Below are 22,952 nucleotides of genomic sequence, written 5' to 3'. Positions count from 1 at the left end.
TTACAAGCTTTTTCTGGGAGGCCAAAAAGTGAGCGGTACAGCCTATCCCGCAAGATTCGTAAACTCAATCTAAAGTTAGTAGTTATGAGTTTTACACTACAAAGCTGTAGCATAAAACTCATAACTAAAGTGTTAAAAAGCACACTAACACCCATAAACTACCTATTAACCCCTAAACCGAGGCCCTCCCGCATTGCAAACACTAAAATTAAATTATTAACCCCTAATCTGCTGCTCCCAACATCGCCGCCACTATAATAAACAAATTGACCCTTAAAATGCCGCACTCCCGTATCGCAAACACTAGTTAAATATTATTAACCCCTAATCTGCCGCCACCTACCTTAATTTATTAACCCCTAAACCTAAGTCTAACCCTAACCCTAACACCCCCCAACTTAAAATTATAATTAAAATAAATCTAATTAAAAATTGCTATCATTACCTAAGTAATTCCTGTTTAAAACTAAATACTTACCTATAAAATAAACCCTAAGCTAGCTACAATATAACTAATAGTTACATTGTATCTAGCTTAGGGTTTATTTTTATTTTACAGGCAAGTTTGTATTTATTTCAACTAGGTAGAATAGTTACTAAATATTTATTAACTATTTACTAACTACCTAGCTAAAATAAATACAGGGAGTGCAGAATTATTAGGCAAATGAGTATTTTGACCACATCATCCTCTTTATGCATGTTGTCTTACTCCAAGCTGTATAGGCTCGAAAGCCTACTACCAATTAAGCATATTAGGTGATGTGCATCTCTGTAATGAGAAGGGGTGTGGTCTAATGACATCAACACCCTATATCAGGTGTGCATAATTATTAGGCAACTTCCTTTCCTTTGGCAAAATGGGTCAAAAGAAGGACTTGACAGGCTCAGAAAAGTAAAAAATAGTGAGATATCTTGCAGAGGGATGCAGCACTCTTAAAATTGCAAAGCTTCTGAAGCGTGATCATCGAACAATCAAGCGTTTCATTCAAAATAGTCAACAGGGTCGCAAGAAGCGTGTGGAAAAACCAAGGCGCAAAATAACTGCCCATGAACAGAGAAAAGTCAAGCGTGCAGCTGCCAAGATGCCACTTGCCACCAGTTTGGCCATATTTCAGAGCTGCAACATCACTGGAGTGCCCAAAAGCACAAGGTGTGCAATACTCAGAGACATGGCCAAGGTAAGAAAGGCTGAAAGACGACCACCACTGAACAAGACACACAAGCTGAAACGTCAAGACTGGGCCAAGAAATATCTCAAGACTGATTTTTCTAAGGTTTTATGGACTGATGAAATGAGAGTGAGTCTTGATGGGCCAGATGGATGGGCCCGTGGCTGGATTGGTAAAGGGCAGAGAGCTCCAGTCCAACTCAGACGCCAGCAAGGTGGAGGTGGAGTACTGGTTTGGGCTGGTATCATCAAAGATGAGCTTGTGGGGCCTTTTTGGGTTGAGGATGGAGTCAAGCTCAACTCCCAGTCCTACTGCCAGTTTCTGGAAGACACCTTCTTCAAGCAGTGGTACAGGAAGAAGTCTGCATCCTTCAAGAAAAACATGATTTTCATGCAGGACAATGCTCCATCACACGCGTCCAAGTACTCCACAGCGTGGCTGGCAAGAAAGGGTATAAAAGAAGAAAATCTAATGACATGGCCTCCTTGTTCACCTGATCTGAACCCCATTGAAAACCTGTGGTCCATCATCAAATGTGAGATTTACAAGGAGGGAAAACAGTACACCTCTCTGAACAGTGTCTGGGAGGCTGTGGTTGCTGCTGCACGCAATGTTGATGGTGAACAGATAAAAACACTGACAGAATCCATGGATGGCAGGCTTTTGAGTGTCCTTGCAAAGAAAGGTGACTATATTGGTCACTGATTTGTTTTTGTTTTGCTTTTGAATGTCAGAAATGTATATTTGTGAATGTTGAGATGTTATATTGGTTTCACTGGTAAAAATAAATAATTGAAATGGGTATATATTTGTTTTTTGTTAAGTTGCCTAATAATTATGCACAGTAATAGTCACCTGCACACACAGATATCCCCCTAAAATAGCTAAAACTAAAAACAAACTAAAAACTACTTCCAAAAATATTCAGCTTTGATATTAATGAGTTTTTTGGGTTCATTGAGAACATGGTTGTTGTTCAATAATAAAATTAATCCTCAAAAATACAACTTGCCTAATAAGTCTGCACTCCCTGTACAAATTTTCCTGTAAAATAAAACCTAACCTGAGTTACACTAACACCTAACCTTACACTACAATTAAATAGAATTACCTAAATTACAAAAAAAAAAAAAAAACACTAAATTACACAAAATAAAAAAAGACATCAGATATTTAAACTAATTACACCTAATCTAATAGCCCGATGAAAATAAAAAAGCTCCCTCCCAAATAAAAAAACCCTAGCCTAAACTAAACTACCAATAGCCCTTAAAAGGGCCTTTTGCGGGGCATTGCCCCAAAGAAATCAGCTCTTTTACCTGTAAAAAAAATACAAACACCCCCCTAACAGTAAAACCCACCAACCACACAACCAACCCCCCAAATAAAATCCTAACTAAAAAACCCTAAGCACCCCATTGCCCTGAAAATTGCATTTGGATGGGCATTGCCCTTAAAAGGGCATTTAGCTATTTTTCAATTGTCCAAACCCTAATTTAAAACTAAAACCCACCCAATAAAACCTTAAAAAAACCTAACACTAACCTCTGAAGATCCACTTACAGTTTTGAAGATCGGACATCCATCCTCAATGAAGCAGGGAGAAGTCCTCAGCGAAGGGGCAAGAAGTCCTCAACGAAGCCAGGAGAAGTCTTCATCCAAGCCGGCAGAAGTGGTCCTCCAGACAGGCAGAAGTCTTCATCCAGATGGCATGTTCTATCTTCATCCATCCGGCGTGGAGCTGGTCCATCTTCAAGAGCACGGAGCATCCTCTTCAACCAAAGTCATCTTCCCGAATGAAGGTTCTTTTAAGTGACGTCATCCAAGATGGCGTCCCTTGAATTCCGATTGGCGGATAAAAAATCCTATTGGCTGATGCAATCAGCCAATAGGATTGTGCTTCAATCCTATTGGCTGATCCAATTAGCCAATAGGATTGAACTCGCATTGTATTGGCTGTTCCAATCAGTGTTAGTGTTAGGGTTAAGTTTAGGGGTTAATAAATTTAGTATAGTGGCGGCAACGTTGGGGGCGGCAGATTAGGGGTTAATAAATTAAGGTAGGTGGCGGCGATGTTAAGGGTGGCAGATTCGGGGTTAATAATATTTAACTAGTGTTTGTGATACGGGAGTGTGGTGGTTTAGGGGTTAATATGTTTATTATAGTGGCTTTGATCTCCGGAGAGGCAGATTAGGGGTTAATAAGTATAATGTAGGTGTCAGCGATGTCGGGTGCGGCAGATTAGGGGTTAATAAGTGTAAGATTAGGGGTGTTTAGACTCGGAGTTCATGTTAGGATGTTAGGTGTAAACATAGATTTTGTTTCCCCATAGGAATCAATGGGGCTGCGTTACTGAGCTTTATGCTGCTTTTTTGCAGGTGTTAGAATTTTTTTCAGCCGGCTCTCCCCATTGATGTCTATGGGGAAATCGTGCACAAGCAAGTAAAATCAGCTCACCGCAGCTTTCTGGTATTGGAGTGTGGTATGGAGCACAATTTTGCTCTACGCTCACTTCTTGCCTAATAACGCCGGGTTTATAAAAACCTGTAATACCAGCGCTGTAGGGAAGTGAGCGGTGACAATAACGTGCAAGTTAGCACTGCACCACTCATAACGCAAAACTCGTAATCTAGCCGAATGTCTGTTGGTACAGATCATTTTCATCCAAGGGTTCGTAGAGAACTTATTTCCATGATAGATACTCCCTTAGATGATTTATTTAATCAGTCGCTGTAAACAGGAGTCCTTCCAGATGACTGGAAAATTTGATAGATAATGCAGCACTGCAGCCTGTATGGTCAGTTGAATACTTGGTTGCATTGGGAAAGGTATTAGCAGCAAAAATAGATGGGTTCTAATGCCCCTTTACTGATGACTCATTAGAGTTTAACTTGAATATTGTGTACAGTTCTGGAGACCACATGTCCAGAATAATATTTATAAACTAAAAACTGTCTAAAGGAGGGCTACCAAAATGGTAAACGGTCTGAAGTATAAAACATACAATGAAAGACTCTATGACCTAAATATGTATAGTTTAGAGGGGAGAAGGGAAACAGATGACACAATAGAAACATTCATTGATATGAAGGGACTTAAAGGGACATTAAACACTAAAGGCTAGATTACGAGTAGAGTGCAATATTGCCTTACGCAAGCGTGATATTTGTGATCCACTCAGTAATACCAGTGCTCGTAAAAGTGCGCTTTCTGATGCCAATAGACACAGTAAAACCACCTAGCACTGCACATGGGGCTAATGGCAGCAATAAATAAATACTTATGTATATGAATATATATATATATATATTTGTGTTTATGGGGCCGAATTATCAAGCTCCAAATGGAGCTTGATTCCTCTTGTTTCACCAGAAAGACCACTGCTCCATAACTTTTCCGCCTGCTCTGAGGCGGCGGACAGAAATCAACCCGATCGAATACGATCGGGTTGATTGACACCCCCTGCTAGCGGCCGATTGGCCGCTAATCTGCAGGGGCGGTATTGCACAAGCAGTTCTAGTAAACTGCTGGTGCAATGATAAATGCTGACGGCTTATGCTGTCGGCATTTATCGATGTGCAGCGAACATGATGCCCTAAATTGTATTATGTCCGCTCGCACTTACATAAATATGCCCCTCATTGTGTATATACACATATTAACACATAAATATTATTATTATTATTATCAGTTATTTGTAGAGCGCCAACAGGTTCCGCAGAGCTAAGGACATGGGTCTAATATGCAAGGTGACAGTTATGGGAGACAAATGGATAGAGGGCCCTGCCAAGAGTTTCCCTGTTGTAAATCATCTCTCATGAAGGCGATCTACAAAGCAGCTAGTATCGTAAGCTTACATGCTAAGGGGGTTCAATGGGATAGCTAAAGGAGGAGAGGAACTAATATAGGAAAATGCAGTGATACTGAGAGCTTTTAAAGTTAGAGTCAGGACTGTATGTTTTATTCTGGAGGTTAGAGGAAGTTAGTGAATGGACAGGCAGAGAGGTGCAGCAGATGAGGAGCAATGTGTAAGGAAGATTAGCCTGACAGAGGCATTTATTATAGATTGTAAGGGAGATAGATGGCAGCTAGGGAGGCCGCAGAGGATGGAGTTGCAATAGTCAAGGTGGGAAATAATGAGAGAATGGATAATAGTCTTTGTTGTGTCTTGTGTGAGGAATTGGCGAATTTTGGAAAAGTTTTTAAGGTGGAGGCAGCAAGAATTGGCCAAAAACTGGATATGGGGAGTGAAAGAAAAATCTGAGTCAAGTGTGACCCTAAGACATCGGGCATGCTGGTTGAGGTAATGATGATATTATCAACAGAAAGTTGGGGGGTAGGGATTTTGGAGGAAGGGGAAAAATAAGCAGCTCAGTTTTTGAGAGAATTAGCTTAAGGTAGTGATAGAACATCCAGGATGAATTATTTGAAAGACAGTTAGTGACACAAGTTACTAAAGAAGGGGATAGGTCTGGTGCAGAGATGTAGATTTGGGTATCATCAGCATACAAATAGTATTGAAACTCATAGGACTGTATTAAGAAACCTAAGGATGAGGTATAAATTAAGAAGAGAAGGGGACCAAGCATATATGTATATATGCTTTTTAATATAGTGAAAACACAGCGCCCTATGCACCTCAATGTAAAGGCACTTTCAGTGTGGTTTTTTTTTTTCTAACGTCCAACATTCCCTCACTTTAACCCCTTATAACTGCTGCAAAATGAAGATGCCCATATGCTTAATTAATGGTACTCTACAGTCTCTACAGATCTGATCTCTGGTTAATGATTTCTAGCAGAAAGTTAAACCGCAAACTCACGGTCACATTAACCAGCCACTTGTCATGGCTGGCTATTTATCGTGTGCCCGTAAAACAGGCAAATTTGCCCCTTAACGGACGCACGTTAACATAATGCTCCACACGTAATCTGGCCTTAAATAAATGCTAGATAGAATAATGCATTCAAATAAAATATTAGTCTGAGAATAACATGTAGATGTTTTTTTTAAAGTTTCCTTAGCTCTTATGTGACAAAATAAGTGTAAAGTTTTAGGCCTAGATTTGGAGTTTGGCGGTAGCCGTGAAAACCAGCGTTAGAGGCTCCTAACACTGGTTTTAGGCTACCGCCGGTATTTGGAGTCAGTCAAAAAAGGGTCTAACGCTCACTTTTCAGCCGCGACTTTTCCATACCCAGATCCCCTTACGTCAATTGCGTATCCTATCTTTTCAATGGGATCTTTCTAACTCCGGTATTTAGAGTCGCAGCTGAAGTGAGCGTTAGAAATCTAACGACAAAACTCCAGCCACAGAAAAAAGTCAGTAGTTAAGAGCTGTCTGGGCTAACGCCGGTTCATAAAGCTCTTAACTACTGTGCTCTAAAGTACATTAACACCCATAAAGTACCTATGTACCCCTAAACCGAGGTCCCCCCACATCGCTGCCACTCGATTACATCGCTACCTACAATAATTAACCCCTAATCTGCCGACCACAAAGCGCCGCTACTTACGTTATCCTTATGTACCCCTAATCTGCTGCCCCTAACACCACCGACCCCTATATTATATTTATTAACCCCAAATCTGCCCCCCACAATATCGCCTCCACCTGTCTACACTTATTAACCCCTAATCTGCCGAGCGGACCGCACCGCTATTATAATAAAGTTATTAACCCCTAATCCGCCTCACTAACCCTATAATAAATAGTATTAACCCCTAATCTGCCCTCCCTAACATCGCCGACACCTAACTTCAAATATTAACCCCTAATCTGCCGACTGGAGCTCACCGCTATTCTAATAAATTTATTAACCCCTAAAACTAAGTCTAACCCTAACACTAACACCCCCTTAAGTTAAATATAATTTACATCTAACTAAATTAATTAACTCTTATTAAATAAATTATTCCTATTTAAAGCTAAATACTTACCTGTAAAATAAATCCTAATATAGCTACAATATAAATTATATTTATATTATAGCTATTTTAGGATTTATATTTATTTTACAGGTAACTTTGTATTTATTTTAACCAGGTACAATAGCTAAAATAGTTAAAATAATTACAAAATTACCTGTAAAATAAATCCTAACCTAAGTTACAATTAAACCTAACACTACACTATCAATAAATTAATTAAATAAAATACCTACAATTACCTACAATTAAACCTAACACTACTCTATCAATACATTAATTAAATACAATATCTACAAATAAATACAATGAAATAAACTAACTAAAGTACAAAAAATAAAAAAGAACTAAGTTACAAAAAATAAAAAAATATTTACAAACATCAGAAAAATATTACAACAATTTTAAACTAATTACACCTACTCTAAGCCCCCTAATAAAAAAACAAAGGCATCGGGAGAAGAGGATGTTCCGCGTCGGATGGAAGATGATGGCTTCCGAAGAAAGAAGATTGAAGATGCCGATAATAGAAGACTTCAGCCGGATCATGGACCTCTTCAGCTCCCGCTTGGATGAAGACTTCAGCCGGATCATGGACCTCTTCAGCCCCCCGCTTGGGCTTGGATCAGGACATCAGAGGAGCTCTTCTGGATCGATCGGTGAACCTGGTATGGTGAAGATAAGGTAGGAAGATCTTCAGGGGCTTAGTGTTAGGTTTATTTAAGGGGAGTTTGGGTTAGATTAGGGGTATGTGGGTGGTGGGTTGTAATGTTGGGGGGGTATTGTATGTGTTTTTTTTTACAGGCAAAAGAGCTGAATTCTTTGGGGCATGCCCCGCAAAGGGCCCTGTTCAGGGCTGGTAAGGTAAAAGAGCTTTGAACTTTAGTAATTTAGAATAGGGTAGGGCATTTTTTTTATTTTGGGGGTCTTTGTTATTTTATTAGGGGGCTTAGAGTAGGTGTAATTAGTTTAAAATTGTTGTAATATTTTTCTGATGTTTGTAAATATTTTTTTATTTTTTGTAACTTAGTTCTTTTTTATTTTTTGTACTTTAGTTAGTTTATTTCATTGTATTTATTTGTAGATATTGTATTTAATTAATGTATTGATAGTGTAGTGTTAGGTTTAATTGTAGGTAATTGTAGGTATTTTATTTAATTAATTTATTGATTTATTGGTTTAATTGTAACTTAGGTTAGGATTTATTTTACAGGTAATTTTGTAATTATTTTAACTATTTTAGCTATTGTACCTGGTTAAAATAAATACAAAGTTACCTGTAAAATAAATATAAATCCTAAAATAGCTATAATATAAATATAATTTATATTGTAGCTATATTAGGATTTATTTTACAGGTAAGTATTTAGCTTTAAATAGGAATAATTTATTTAATAAGAGTTAATTAATTTCGTTAGATGTAAATTATATTTAATTTAGGGGGGTGTTAGTGTTAGGGTTAGACTTAGTTTTAGGGGTTAATAAATTTATTAGAATAGCGGTGAGCTCCAGTCGGCAGATTAGGGGTTAATGTTTGAAGTTACGTGTCGGCGATTTTAGGGAGGGCAGATTAGGGGTTAATACTATTTATTATAGGGTTAGTGAGGCGGATTAGGGGTTAATAACTTTATTATAATAGCGGTGCGGTCCGCTCGGCAGATTAGGGGTTAATAAGTGTAGGCAGGTGGAGGCAACGTTGTGGGGGGCAGATTATGGGTTAATAAATATAATATAGGGGTCGGCGGTGTTAGGGGCAGCAGATTAGGGGTACATAGGGATAATGTAAGTAGCGGCGGTTTACGGAACGGCAGATTAGGGGTTAAAAATAATATACAGGGGTCAGCGATAGCGGGGGCGGCAGATTAGGGGTTAATAAGTGTAAGGTTAGGGGTGTTTAGACTCGGGGTACATGTTAGGGTGTTAGGTGCAGACGTAGGAAGTGTTTCCCCATAGACAACAATGGGGCTGCGTTAGGAGCTGGACGCGGATTTTTTGCAGGTGTTAGTTTTTTTTTCAGCTCAAACAGCCCCATTGTTTTCTATGGGGGAATCGTGCACGAGCACATTTTTGAGGCTGGCCTCGTCCGTAAGCAACTCTGGTATCGAGAGTTGCAGTGGCGTTAAATATGCTGTACGCTCCTTTTTTGGAGCCTAACGCAGCCATTCTGTGGACTCTCAATACCAGAGTTATTTTAAAGGTGCGGCCAGAAAAAAGCCAGCGCTAGCTACGCGGGTCGTTACCGACAAAACTCTAAATCTAGCCGTTAGTGTCTATAAAACAATGAGAGCTGCCATGTTTTAACTTAGGTTACCTTCTCTGCTGTGGCCTATAAGAGACAGTTATAAATAGGTCACTGGAGTGTGCAGCCAATGGCTTTGTGGAATATAACAGTGTTTTGAACTTCCATTTCTAACAGGAACTAAAAAGCTCACATTATCAGAATGGAATTACAGGAAAAAGGGACAAATAATAAAAATATATTGCAGAGTTTTTTATACATAAAATGTATCATTTTATATTACCATCTCAAAGAGTTTTTTGTCCCTTTAATAAAATGGAACCTAAAAGCATTTTTCACAAAAAATAAAAAGTAAAATAAAAAAATACCAAAAGAAGGGGTCACAGTATTCTAAGAAATGGGTAGACTTCATGGGCCTTTTGGTTCTTATCTCCCGTCTAATTCTATGTTTCTACGTCCTTAGATGAAATATACTGATTTTCTAAATCTGAGACACTTTTTTTAAACTTGACTTACAGCTAGATTATGAGTTTTGAGCAAAATAGGGAAATTAATGAACGCAACAAAGTTGCGTTTTTTAATCCCCTATAGCGCTGCCATTACAAGTTTTAAAAAACCAGGCATGTGCAGGCGATTTGGTGTTTTTAAGCTCCATACCACACATAAAACAAGCGCTGTTTTGACGTGCTTGTGCATGCTTCCCCCATTGACATCAATGGGGAGAGCGGGTCAGAAAAAACCTAACACCTGCGATCGTGGAAAGAAAAGCTCAGTAATGCAGCCCCATTGATGTTTATGGGGAAAAAAAGATACGTTTAACACCCTAACATAAACCCCACGTCTAAACACCCTATATCTGCTGCCCCCGACATCGCCGACACCTACATAATTTTTTGAACCCCTAATCTGCCACTCCCGATATCGCTGCCACCTTTAATAAAGGTATTAACCCCTAATCTGCTGCTCCTGCCACTATACTAAAGTTATTAACCCCTATTCTGCCACACCCCAACATCGCCCACACTATAATAAATATATTAACCCCTATTTTGTCGCTCCCCAACATCACCACAACTAAATATAGCTATTAACCCCTAAACATCTGGCCTCCCACATCACTACCACTAAATAAACCTATTAACCCCTAAACCACCAGCGCCCCACATCACAACAACCTAAATTAAACTATTAACCCCTAACCCTAACGTAACCCTAACACCCATTAACTTTAACATATTTAAAATATAGCTAAATTAAACTTACAATTATTAACTAAATAATTCCTATTTAAAACTAAATACAAACTTACCTGTGAAATAAAAATAAAACCTAAGCTAGCTACATAATAACTATTAGTTATATTGTAGCTAGCTAAGGTTTTATTTCACAGGTAAGTTTGTATTTAGTTTTAAATAGGAATTATTTAGTTAATAATTTTAAGCTTAATTTACATATATTTTAATTATGTTAAAGTTAGGGGGTGTTAGGGTTAGGGTTATGTTAGGGTTTAGGTTTAGGGGTTAATATAGTTTAATTTAGGATGTTGTGATGTGGGGGGCTGGCGGTTTAGGGGTTAATAGGTTTATTTAATTAATAATTGCAAGTTTAATTTACCTCTATTTTAATTATGTTAAAGTTAGGGGGTGTTAGGGTTTGGGTTAGGGTTACGTTAGGGTTACATTAGGGTTAGGGATTACTAGTTTAAATTAGTTTATTGTGATGTGCAGGGCTTTCGGTTTAGGGGTTAATTGTTTAATTTATTATAGGTTTATTATAGTTGCGGCGGTGTAGGGCTTAAAGGGACACTGAGCCCAAATTTTGTCTTTCATGATTCAGATGAGAGCATGCAAATTTAAACAACTTTCTAATTTACTCCTATTATCAATGTGTCTTTGTTCTCTTGCTATCTTTTTTTTGGTTCAGACCTATGGACAACACTTTTTTTATTGGTGGATTAATTTATCCACCAATCCGCAAGGACAACCAAGGTTGTTCACCAAAAATGGTCCTGCATCTCAACATACATTCTTGCATTTCAAATAAAGATACCAAGAGAATAAAGAAAAGTTGATAATAGGAGTAAATTAGAAAGTTGCTTAAAATTTCATGCTCTATCTGAATAACAAAAGAAAAAAATTGGGTTCAGTGTCCCTTTAATAAATTTAATAATAATTAACGTTAATAATATTTAAATAGTGTTTTTGATGCGGGAGGGCAGCGGTTTAGGGGTTAATAACTTTAGTATAGTGGTGACGATGGGGAGGGTTAAAACATTTTATTAGTGGGGGCCATATCAGGAGCTGCAGATTAGAGGTTAATCAATTCAATTTAGTGTTTGCCATGCGGGAGGGCCTCGGTTTAGGGGTTAATAGGTAGTTTATGGGTGTTAGTGTACTTTTTAACACATTAGTTATGAGTTTTATGTTACAGCTTTGTAGCGTAAAACTCATAACTACTGACTTTACATGGTGGTACGGATCTTGTCATTATAGGGTGTAACGCTCGCTTTTTATCTGCACTGCAAAACTCATAATACCGTCGCTATGGGAATCCCATGAAAACAAGTGCGGTACTGACGTTGCATTACAGGCTAAAAGGCTTGTGTACACCTATACCGACAAGACTCGTAATGGCTGCAGTGCCGTTTTAACGCTGAAAATACCATATTTTAAGCATTAAAAGACGAACGCACAAACTTGTAATCTAGCTGTTAGTGTCTTAATTTGTATAAGTATATATATACTGTATTTGTTATAGGCTAGTAAGAGGGAAATTATATAACAAGGCCTTTTTCATGAAGGAAAGTTATGTGCAAGTTTGTGTAACTCTATAAAAAATAAAATTCACTTGTTAGACAACAATGCTGTTTGTAATGGTATCGGCACTTCAGTGCATTGCTTAAAGTATATGAAAAGAGCAACCCATAAAAATGTTGCTGGCTGTATTGTTTTACTTGTGCTTATATGTATTGTAGGTTTATAAAAAAGATAAAGAAATTTCAAGTTTGTACATATAAATATATTGCATAACAGAACCTTAAAAATATACTGTATGTGCCACATGTATAAAGAAAGAAAAAAAAAGAAGAAAATAGCATAATATTTTATTTACTTTTTAAAGTGAATTCAGGTCTTCACTCTGTAAATGTTGCATCATACCTTCCCATATCCCTTATGTAGCATATTTTTTTTAAAAACAATTGATTTTAAAATGTAAAATTAGAGCCCTCTTCCTATGTAGCAAGCTAAAGCCTGCTAGTAATAGGAAGACACCTTGCTGAATTTGCTTCATAAATATGGACTGCTGCCATAACCCAGCCCTGTATCAGGGTGTTTCTCTGACCTTGGCAGTTCCACACTCAAACCATCTCTAGTGATTTGCCAGGACTTCACACAGCCTGATCAAATATGTGGGCAATGCATGAGGGGCAGCTAACATGGTTCTTTCGCTAATGGTTAGGAGCTGCAGACACAAAGGTTCCACAGCTCTCTCCTCCATGTGCCTAGAAGTCAGTTAAAGGACCATTAATTAAGAATGGAATTGTAGTCCCTTCAGTAAATTTCTCCACTCTGTCAAGACCATCTTTATGGGCAAAAGTTTCTTATTGGCAAAGTCATAATTAATATAATTCAGACTTGGAGAACTTCTTTGAAAAATATGGGACTGGATGAATTCTCCTTGTGTCTGGATTGTGTTAATAATAATAATAATAATAATAATAATAATAATAATAATAATAATAATAATAATACAGCACCTGCAGCAACATCAGAATCATTGACTTCCAGGATAAATTGACAGGTAGGGTCAGGATGTTGAAGAATTTGTGTTGTTGTAAAGAGCCCTTTAAGATGTTGGAAGGCTGAAAGTGATTCTGCTGGCCAGACTTTGAAGGAGTTAGGTTTGGAGATTAAGGCAACTGAAGGAGCAGAGATGGAAGTAAAACTATATGTATGAATCATCTGTAGTAATTGGCAAACCCTAAAAACTTTTGAATCCCTTTGACTGTGGTTGGCTGAGGCGACTGTTGAATAGCAGACAATGTATCTGGATCCATGGTGAATCCTGAAGCTGAGATTATATATCCAAGAAAAGGTATTGAATCTTGATGAAACAAACACTTCTCCAATTTGGCATATAAGTTATGCTCGCTGAGTCTCTGAACCTTGACGTGTTAAATATTTTCTGATAAAGAATTTGAGTAAATCAGTATGTTGTCAAGATAATTTTTAACAAACCTGTTAAAATAATCTTTCAAAATATCATTAACAAATCTCTGGAAAATTACTGGGGCAAAACAAAGGCATGACCAAGTATTTGAAATGGCTGAACCTGGTATTGAATGAGGTTTTCTACTCCTCAGTCCTCACCTTCTCTTATCCTGATGAGATTGTAATCCCCCCTAAGATCAAGCTTTGTGGATATGGATGCTCTGCAAATTTAGTAGAAGAAAAAGGCAAAGCCTTAGCCTGGGTTTCCCCTCCACTTGAAAAAGTTCCATTCAACAAGGCACCACAACCTCCCTTTCAGCTCTACAGTCAGTTTTTGACAAGCCTGGAAAATTAGCTACTGCTGAAACAACGTTATTTGAATTACAACAAGGCTCACAGCCTGTGGCTCAATATGCCATTGATTTCTGCACTTTAGCTGCTGAGACCAACTGAAATTGGGAAACCTTAAAAGCAGCCTTTCATAGGGGTTTGTGTGATCGTATTAAGGATGAACTAGTCTATAGGGACTATTCTTATGCCTTAGAGGAGTTTATTGCCTTATGAATGAAGCTTCATACCAGACATCTAGAGCCACTACAAGAAAAGGCTGGTGTATACTATCACAGCCTAGAGAGATAATGTCAATTCAGGAAGGGACCCTCTGGTTAGGAAGTGAATATGAGAACACAGTGTCCCAGGGTTTAATCCAGAACATGATCGGTATAAATAGGCCAAGCAAAGTTGTTCAGGCAGAGTTGGAAATAAACAGGCAGAGAAAGTACCAAATCACAGTCCAGAAGGAATGATCAGTTCTGGCAGAAGGATCAAAAACAAGACGGATGAACAGGCAAAATCACAAGACAGGAAAATAGTCAGAGAATAGCCAAGGTTCAAGGAATCAAAGCAGCAATCCAGAAGAAATAAGAAAGCTAAGCAAGAAGTTGGTACACAGAAGGAATTTGCAGTAGAAGAAATCACACACAGGAAAAATCCAATACATGGGCATAGACAGGAAGCTGCTTATAGAGGCTGCAAAATATGTAACTGCCTGCAGTTGGCAGACAGGTGGAGCCAGCCAGAGAAGACAGTAGGGTTTAGCCATCCATGCACACACCCAGAGCTCTTCAGTGGATCAGGAGGATAGGTAAACCGCAGGTACTGGAGGTTCCAGGATCAACTCTGGGTGCGCTCTCACAATAGTCAAGAAGCCGTCTGACCATGACAGTAATTGTCAGCACGCCACTCCTAATCTGGCCATTATTGTATAATGATCTTAGGCCATAGTTATAGTGATTATTTCCAAATATAAGTAAAGTATGACTACATGAAAACTATATGCACATTTAAATAGGCCCTTTTGAAGTACTTTGAATGATGTATTTGTTCATGCTCGAATTATATATTTGTTCATGCTCGGGAAACATAGAAACCAACATTTCTTATTTGAATATTAAACAATAAAACATAATTAAATAAGCACTTGACATATCAGATAACTCATGTATTAACTAAATCAGAAGAAATATAGATACATTTTCCATATATGTTTTAAGATTGTGATTAATATGTGTTATATATCAATGTCACATTATGATATCAGATAGCTTGGTTTCATATTGGTCAATAGTTCAGATAGTTAATAAACTATATTGAAAAAACCCCCAAAAAAACACTAAGTTGAAAGGTTATATTACAGAGAGTATGAAATTCACAACCTGAAATTGGGTTGGGCATTGAGAGGGCCTGGATCTGTGAGAGACTGCATGAGAAGGACATGGTCAGCGGTAGTCAGTAGGCTTGGTTGACACAGAGGAATGAGAATTGTCTAGCCTCATATCAAAAGGTGATCAAGTGAAAAGAAGAGTGTTATATTGTGAAAGAAATAACTCTCTATTTGCAGTTTTATCTCTTTAAAAGACATTCAACTCCTTTTGGTTTTGTGTAAAAATTGAAAACGTTATAAAAGAAGATGTCTTAAGGAATTAAATGCCCTACTTCTCCTGAGTGTCTGCTTGTAACCTAATTTAACCATAACTTAACACTTAACATAACTTTATTGTATATAAATAACAACACAACACAGTTTGTGGGTGAAAGACCCGTGGGCCGCATTTATTGATACCAGCCGTGGAACTGGCAGGTAAACTAACCACGGGTGGCGGCAATCGGGGCCTACATTCTAACTATGAATAACCCCTTCTAGAAAATGGCCAAGGGACACTGCTGCAGACTACAATGCGGAGATACTCACGCAGCTTTAATATTTAGGGGTTTCTCGGCCCAACAATAATCAGCCCGAGCACGACCAAGCATACCAAGCCTGTGACGTCACCCTGACCGCAATGGCCATTAATCAAAACCTCCTTTCCATAAAGCGGCCTAACATAGGACTTGTACCGCTGCGACCTCCACTGCCCCAATGAGCGAATGCGATCTGAGGACCAACCCAGCTCTGCTGCTGTCGTCGCTGCCCCCACTCGGAATGAGTGTGGGGCAATCCGGGACCCATTCAGACCAGCCTTTTGCGCTAGCCTACCTAAAACCTTCCCAAACTGGTATCTGGTCAGCGGGTCCCCATTAGCATGTATTAGAAACCTGGAGGAGCCTCCTGGCCGTAATTCCAGGTATGAAGATACCAGCCGTACTGGGCAACAGGTAACACCCGGTTGCCCCGGCAAAAAAAGCCAAGCCCCCCGGCCCTCCTGGTCAGTTTTTGACCTGGGAATGAACAATAGCATGGAATCATCCACCAACCTAACATGATTGTTCATGACCCCCCTGTGACCGCCGTCTTGGTGCACGGTACCAACTCGCCCACCCTTAATGCGCCATGAAACGCCAGACCGAAGGCCGCCCGAAGAGCTGAACCTGGAAAGGCGAGGAACATATCTCTGGCAGGACCGCCAGCAACTTTACCAGCCGTTCCACCGTAATGGGCTCACTTGTGTCCCGCCATGGAACTTCCAGATGGCCCCACCCCCTAATAAGCTGCTTCACTAAGAAGGACTCATCTTTGAAAGTGTATAACCTGCAGAAGAAAGCAACAGCCGATAGCCTAGAGACCACCGCTCCTTTTTTTGCTTTCTTACCTCTCAGGTCAGCCAGCCAGTGCAGCAGAAATCCACTGTTCCCCTTCACAGGAAGGAAACTCACGTAGGTCGCAGAAACCTACCCACTCGCTCCAGTACCTCATGTAGGCCGACCATGTGCTGGGTGCCAACGAAGCCCGCAACAGGGGAATCAGCTGCTGTAGTCCCTCTCCATCTGCCACAAGAAAAGAGGGCAAGAAAGACCATTAGGAGCCGCGGCCACTGCCCTAAATGCCTCCCACTGGAAGTGAGACAATGCGTCAGCAACTATATTCTGCACCCCTGGCACATGCCGGGCCGTAAAGTCAATGTTCCATGACCAAGGAGCAACTGCAGCCCCCTCAGCGAACATGTCTGTGCTGAAACCATGGCACGGACTGTGGCCAACATCTTGGCAACCTTTTCTCTAGGCAACCTACACTCCCCTGCCACCGAATCAATTTCAATGCCTAAGAACGTCAAACACATGCATAGTCCCTCCATCTTATCCTCCACTAGAGGAACCCCAAACCTGGCCATCATGAACCTCATGACTTTCATTAATGAGGCACATTCTTGCGAGTTGGCTGCCCCAACCAGAAGAAATCATCCAGATAGTGTGCAACCCTGTCACTTCCTGCAACCAAGACCACCGCCCTGTGGAGGAAAGTACTAAACGCCTCGAAATACGCGCAAGATATTGAACAGCCCATGGGAAGACAACGGCCAACATAATAACCCCCTTCAAACCAACACCCCATCAGCCTGAAGGATGATGGGTGAATCGGGAGAAGCCGGAACGTGGATTCTATGTCTAACTTTGCCACCAAGGCTCTGGGGCCCCTTTCCCTGACCATAGCCAGCGCGTCGTCAAACGACTGTTAATGGACTGAGCTCAATTCTTCCGGAATGGCGTTGTTCACCGACTGCCCTTTCCGATAAGAGAGGTGTTGTATGAACCAGAACGTACCCATTTCCTTTTTGGGAACAACCCCCAACGGGTATATAACTAAGTCCGGCATTGGCAATTCCTTGAAAGGGCCAGCAACCCTACCCAAGGCCACTTCCTTCCCCAACTTCTCCCTGACTGTCTCAGGGTACTTGGAAGCCGATTTCAGGTTCTTCCTGTCTTGGGCTCCCACTACCCGACCTACTACCGGGATAATAAAACCCCTACGCAAACCGCCATCCAGCAATTGAGCAGCCGCCCTGTCCGGGTACCTGCTCAGCCATTTGCTGATAACCTGAACCCTAAGGGGCGAATCCGCCCTTACTCCCAGCGCTTCCTTTACCCCCGAACCGTTCTGTTTGGGTGTCTCGCTTCTTTGAGCAATCAGCTCAAGGGTGTTGTCTGCTGCAGAACTTGCAGACGTGCTTGAACGTGCACAATGTGCCCCACTCACACGCTTTGTCCTGGTATCGCCAGCACACACCCCCTTGCGATACTGCCGTTGAGCCTCCCTGTGCCCTCCTTTCCGCATCAAGATGCGCCCAGAGGTGCAGGTCCATCATACAGAAATCAAGTAATGGGTTGCCCACCTTCTTCTTACGATATAGCATATCGTACTCTCTCCAAGCACCATCAGCAAACTTCCTATGTATTGCATCAATGGTGTCGACGTACTTAAAGAGGGCAGTACCCTGATTTGGAAACCTCTCTAAATAGCAGGTGGCGTATACACGGAAGCACCGATGCATTTCCTCAAGTGTATCGGGCTGCCTAAATTTCTTAGGGCCCGTACCGTCCTCTGCCATTTCCTTAAACTTAAATGCCTCGGCAGACAATTCAAGCATATTTACATACTTACCGTCCTGGATATGCTTCACCGTCTTAGACTTGAGGTGTGCATGTAAACTGTGTACGTGGCACGAATAAGTATCCCCATGTACTGCTGCTTTCCTGTTCACTGCCTGTGGTGATCCCCCTAGGAGTTGAGATGACTGCGCCACGCTACTGGCATTGCCATCCCCGTGATTGCCCCTACTCATCTTTCTCAACATTCTGTACATCCTCCTATGCCCTTTAGTGTGCAATCCCAGGGACCCATCTCTCTCGGACCCTGATCCTGACCCGCTAGAACTGGAGGAATCACACCGCCCCCTGGGTAAACCAATTTGGTACTCACCAGATGAAGTACCCGATGAGGCCTGGCCCTGTCCAGAAGTACTGCTGACGCCTCTAGGCACAAGAGCTCCGGAACTCTGAGTCACCATGTCCCTACTGGATGAGGATGCACCGGGTACCTGCAAAATAGAAGCCAAGAGGGGAGTACCTCGGGAAGATCCAGCCGTCTCCTCCCTATCCCCCCCGACCCCGAATTCATGATACCCTTCCCGGTCACTATCACTCACACCGCACGCCAATCTCCCATCATCATCCGTACTGGTGGCCTGTCCACTTGTATAATCCTCCTGAAATCTAACTGTCCTAGCCCTACCTTGAGACTTCGATCCCCTGGCCTGTCTCACTGCCCCCCTCCCGGGGCTTTCTAGGCCTTCCCCAGGGTTATCGCTAATGCTAGCATGCCCCCTTTTTACAGCCCCTCTTGTGGCTATCTGACCTGACCGTGCCTGTGAGGTCCTGCTGGGCATCAACATACCCTGCAGGCCCTGCTCCTGGAGCTCCACCATAGCGGTGTCACGCCTTGAGCACTGTGCCACACTGGCCCCCTTATTTGCGGCTCTAGCCACAGGGGCCTTCCCTTTATTCTGTGCCGCTGCGCGTGTGGGAGCCGCCTTGGCTTTGCCCCCTCCTGAAGGGGGCCACGAGCGCGAGGAGGGTGCCCTCTCGGCCTCCCCTCCTTTACTGCATGCTCCTACTGAAGCTCTTGTGTCCACACCCTGCTGTGCCACCCCCTGGGTGCCCCCAGGGGGGCCTTGCTGCCCCGCTTCCACGCTCACACTTTTCCCCTGACTCCTTACTGCCACACATTGCTCCGGCCTAAGCTGTGCCCCCCTGGCCTGCTGAGGCCTAACATGCATGCACCCAATAGCGGGTTTCCCCCCCCCCCCGAGGTGCTCCCTTCTTACCTTCGGAGCCCTGGGGGGACGATCCGCTCCGTTCACTGGCCAGATTGCGAGTGTTGCAAGCGGAAGTGACGTCACCGGAAGTGACGTCATGGCACGTGATGCCACCGCAAGTCGACGCAGTGGCCATCTTGGACGAGGAAGCCTGTGACGACTGACCAGAGGCATGCGCAGTACGAGGGACCGAAGCCTGGGCCTGAAGTACCTCTGCACCCGATGCCGCCCCCGCGAGGACCGATGCCAGGGACTGCAAGAGAGAGACCGCCGCTGCCACGGATTCCCCGGAGAGGACCACTGACGCAGGTAAGGCCACACTGCTTCCACTACCCGTGCCAACGGAACCCTCCCCAGGGATACCCGCCAAACCCCTCTGTGACTCCCCAGGCCCAGAAAATACAGGCCCCTGCCTAAGGCCCACTCTGGAACCCCCAGATGGATTACCGGGACCCCCGGAGCAGAACCCGGAACTCCCTTGAGACCCCCTAGGCCCGCATTGCCCACTTTGCATGCTCACTTGTCCCTGGGCCTGCTCAGGCCCTGAAGGCTGACTGTCTAGACCGACCGGCTGATAAGCCTGTCCTGCCTCAGCATCCCCTACCAGGTTCTCCTGTGCAGGAGAAGAAAATAAATCAGGGCTACCCTCCCCACCCAGGGGAGAAACCTCCAAACATAGCCCAGACGCATTGCCCTGACCCACCGTAACATTTCCTGACCCAATCGATGTCCTCTAACTCCATCTCTTCCCACTCTATAGATTCGCCTTCCATTTGAAATGCTGCAAGCTGCGATGCTGAAAGATCTTCTGGGAGTCCACAGGAACAAAAAGGAAGTGGAATCCCTGCACATCCCCTTTATAAGGTTGGTAGACCCCTCCCAACACAATGCAACATTGTAACTAAACACACACACAACAGCAGCACTCACTCAGCCAGGCCTTAACCCTTAGCTACGCTCCGGGCTATTTGCCCTGCACTTTCTGTGTGCCTAAACCTGACCAATAAGCTTAAAGGGACATTAAACCCCCCGAAAAATATTCTATGATTCAGATAGAAGATACCATTTTTAAAAAGTTTCCAATTTACTTCTATTATCAATTTTATTTCATTCTCATGTTATTCTTTGTTGAAGAGATACCTAGGTAGGTAGCGTGCACATGCTTGAATCACTACACAACAGGAAATAATGCTGCCATCTAGTGCCCCTGCTAATGTAAAACTTTGTTGCAAAACTGCTGCTATATAGTGCTGCAGACACATGCACACTCTTGAGCTTGCATTTCTGCTTTTCCACAAAGGATAACAGGAAAACTAAGAAAATTTGATAATAGAAGTGAATTAGAAAGTTGTTAAAATGTTATGTTCTGTCTAAATCATGAAAGAAAAAAAAAATGGGTTTTATGTTCCTTTAATTCAAATATCTTGCATTGTGTCATTTGATGCACGTGAAAAACTGGGCAGATGTATTGCCGTACAATGCATTGTATGTACTGAGGTGCAAGGTGCCAGAGTAAAATGAATTTGCAGATTTAAAAAGAAAGATGAATGATGCTGTGTATTATTTACTGACTATATGATTGCTGTTTACCCTGCAGGTTGAATTTATTTATGTTCAGATAAGTGTGTGACCCCACCCCATTAGCTAATTCTTACCTATATATACTTTATCTATAGGGGAAGGTTGTCTGTTTTTGAGAATAGGATTTTTGTATGATACTGTGAGGGATATCTATCAAAGCACACAAAAGGTTTACCTCCCTATGTAAAGTAATGTGTCCTGGGATAGGTTAAGCAGTTTTCATTTATAAGCAGGTAACCAGGGTTTAAAAGAATATATGCTTACCCACACAATAATGTCCATCTGCTTAGACAGCGGGATATGCCACCGGTATCTCTGGGCTCACTCGGGACCTCTGCTGATATGACTCCACCAGCTCTGAATGCCCTTACCAGCCTCTGGTCATATTTCACTGCCTCACTCCGAACTCTGCTGCTCCTTATTTGCGAGAAGCTCCAAAGACCTCAGGGGACCGACCCAGAAATTCTTACTTTGTCCTTCCCTCCTCTCCTGATAGGTCCCCTCCTCCGTTCACTCCAGGGATGAGTGCGATATCCTCCAATGAATCAGCGTAAGTGCTGTACAGCTCCTCTGAGCCTCAAAGCGGGGTATGTTCACTCTAACCGGCTGTGCTGCACTCCAACTGGTCAAAACACACTTCTCAAACGAAATAAGGAGCACCAGCCGGGAGTGAAAATTAAAATGTCAAATTTATTAGGAGAAATTAAAATATACAAACATTAACATGAAGTCAGCATCTAAAGCCAAAGCTGACGCGTTTTGGTGGGTGCCGTAGTCGTAGCTGCTTGCTTCACATACTAAAACAGTATATTTAAAACACAGTGCTGCTTCCAATTCGTTGATTCCTAATTGGTTAATTAATAACAAATGTGATTTCTACTTAACCATTTCAAAATCTAGCATACCTACAATAATAATATACTTAACTTATCACCTGAAACCCTTCTTCTCACATACAGAAAAAAATTGTTTTTCCTTTTTGCATATAAACTGTGCCTAGCAACCTGTACTGGTATAACATATTTAGTGAGGGATTGTACTCCAAACCTCTTTGTATGTGTATATTGTGTATATATATATGCTGGGACAAATAAGGCTATAAGCTGTATGGGATATTGCATATGAAGATTATTGGACCTGTGGGGGGGGGGGGGGGGTAGTGTATGATCATATGGAGACCTTATTAAACCATCATTGCCAAAAATGTATCAAATCATAGTCAGAGTTTAGCCCTTTTGGATGTCTGGTTTTTAACTTAAAAATCCAGAACACCTCTCTCTTACCCAAAAGAGCCTCTCGGTCTCCTCCCCTTTCAGTTAAAATAACTCTCTCAATACAAGTCCAACTAAAAGACTTTTGTTGTGTACCAGTGCAAAGTGTTGCACTAATGGTGTGCTTGCTGTCCCAATTTTAATATTAGAAAGATGTTCCCTAAGTCTGGACCTTATCTCACGTGTCGTGAGGCCCACATACTGCTTTTCACAAACTTTGCAGGTGATCAGGTACACAACAAAGGTAGAAAGGCAATTCAAACATGAGTATTTCTTATACGTCTGTCCTGTTACGGTTGAATTAAAACTGTCTCCTGTATCTACTTTTTCGCATGCTACGCATGTTCTATTATGACAGCGAAACATTCCATGTGTGGTTAGCCAGGAAGATTCTCTTTTTGCCCGTTTTGGCAGTTTAGTGGGGGCAACCATATTTCTTATTGTTTTCCCTCTCTTGTATGCAA

Source organism: Bombina bombina, chromosome 4 (genome assembly GCF_027579735.1).
Source record: "Bombina bombina isolate aBomBom1 chromosome 4, aBomBom1.pri, whole genome shotgun sequence".
NCBI classification, from domain to species: domain Eukaryota; kingdom Metazoa; phylum Chordata; class Amphibia; order Anura; family Bombinatoridae; genus Bombina; species Bombina bombina.
Note: the sequence above shows the minus strand (reverse complement) of the source record.